The 2,096-nt window shown below is 46.9% G+C and overlaps 1 non-coding gene across 1 annotated transcript; it reads right to left on the bottom strand.

Annotated features, from left to right (window-relative positions):
• Window positions 1–1,367: 1,367 nt before the first annotated feature.
• On the bottom strand, window positions 1,368–1,442 carry Trnal-caa (transfer RNA leucine (anticodon CAA)). Its single transcript has one exon. It is a non-coding gene; the product is annotated as a tRNA-Leu (tRNA).
• Window positions 1,443–2,096: the final 654 nt, after the last annotated feature.

Raw genomic sequence — 2,096 nt, 5'->3', positions numbered from 1 at the left:
TTTTATTAGTCATTGCCAATGTACTTAGACGCTGTTTTAAGTTTCAGGCTAGTACATGCGTGTCATGATGGACAGTGCTGAGTTATCCGCTGTGATAGTGTTTATGGACTCCTTGAGATTACTCGGGAGTGAGTTTTTCCGAAAGAATTCAGTGAAACGGACGTTCTGGAAACGCCGTTACAAGGGCAAGTGAGATCAAGCGTGCCGCACAGGCGGGCGCAACAATACTTGCGAGGCGAAGCCGCTGTCGGCTCTTGTGCCGCTGTCGGCTCTTGTGCCGCTGTCGGCATCCTTTGTACTTGCGAGTACGGAAGGTGGAGTTGTTTTTCTTCCCGGACAGCTGATGTGAAAGAATTCTGCTGTCAATATTTATGTTTTATTTTATCTGCTGTATATTATTTTCTTGTTTAGCGTTAATTGGACATGACGAGAATATTAATTATGAAAAGGTTACATAAAAATGTGTATTCTATGTAATTAATTATTAGTTTGCGTATTTTGATATACCTGTTTTTTATGACCATGTACTCTGATCAATTTTGCAAATAGTATTCCATTTCTTATAGTGTTACGAATTTTAATGATTTTGGAATAGCTAAACCATTTTCTGTTTTCTATGAATTTTGATATGTTGTCAACCTGTTTTATTCTGTGCAAGATGACAGAGTGGAATAAGATTAGGAGTGTCTCCACTCAATTATTATTGTCTAAAAATTGGTTTATGGTTAATTAGACGAATGAAACTTCCTGGCAGATTAAAACTGTGTGCCCGACCGAGACTCGAACTCGGGACCTTTGCCTTTCGCGGGCAAGTGCTCTACCAACTGAGCTACCGAAGCACGACTCACGCCCGGTACCGACAGCTTTACTTCTGCCAGTACCTCGTCTCCTACCTTCCAAACTTTACAGAAGCTCTCCTGCGAACCTTGCAGAACTAGCACTCCTGAAAGAAAGGATATTGCGGAGACATGGCTTAGCCACAGCCTGGGGGATGTTTCCAGAATGAGATTTTCACTCTGCAGCGGAGTGTGCGCTGATATGAAACTTCCTGGCAGATTAAAACTGTGTGCCCGACCGAGACTCGAACTCGGGACCTTTGCCTTTCGCGGGCAAGTGCTCTACCAACTGAGCTACCGAAGCACGACTCACACACGGTACTCACAGCTTTACTTCTGCCAGTACCTCGTATCCTATCATCCAAACTTTACAGAAGCTCTCCTGCGAACCTTGCAGAACTAGCACTCCTGAAAGAAAGGATATTGCGGAGACATGGCTTAGCCACAGCCTGGGGGATGTTTCCAGAATGAGATTTTCACTCTGCAGCGGAGTGTGCGCTGATATGAAACTTTCTGGCAGATTAAAACTGTGTGCCCGACCGAGACTCGAACTCGGGACCTTTGCCTTTTGCGGGCAAGTGCTCTACCAACTGAGCTACCGAAGCACGACTCACGCCCGGTACTCACAGCTTTACTTCTGCCAGTACCTCGTCTCCTACCTTCCAAACTTTACAGAAGCTCTCCTGCGAACCTTGCAGAACTAGCACTCCTGAAAGAAAGGATATTGCGGAGACATGGCTTAGCCACAGCCTGGGGGATGTTTCCAGAATGAGATTTTCACTCTGCAGCGGAGTGTGCGCTGATATGAAACTTCCTGGCAGATTAAAACTGTGTGCCCGACCGAGACTCGAACTCGGGACCTTTGCCTTTCGCGGGCAAGTGCTCTACCAACTGAGCTACCGAAGCACGACTCACGCCCGGTACTCACAGCTTTACTTCTGCCAGTACCTCGTCTCCTACCTTCCAAACTTTACAGAAGCTCTCCTGCGAACCTTGCAGAACTAGCACTCCTGAAAGAAAGGATATTGCGGAGACATGGCTTAGCCACAGCCTGGGGGATGTTTCCAGAATGAGATTTTCACTCTGCAGCGGAGTGTGCGCTGATATGAAACTTCCTGGCAGATTAAAACTGTGTGCCCGACCGAGACTCGAACTCGGGACCTTTGCCTTTCGCAGGCAAGTGCTCTACCAACTGAGCTACCGAAGCACGACTCACGCCCGGTACTCACAAATTTACTTCTGCCAGTACCTCGTCTCCTA

The sequence above is a fragment of the Schistocerca cancellata genome, chromosome 6, assembly GCF_023864275.1.
Source record: "Schistocerca cancellata isolate TAMUIC-IGC-003103 chromosome 6, iqSchCanc2.1, whole genome shotgun sequence".
NCBI lineage: Eukaryota > Metazoa > Arthropoda > Insecta > Orthoptera > Acrididae > Schistocerca > Schistocerca cancellata.
Note: the sequence above shows the minus strand (reverse complement) of the source record. Positions and strands in the feature narration are given on the sequence as shown.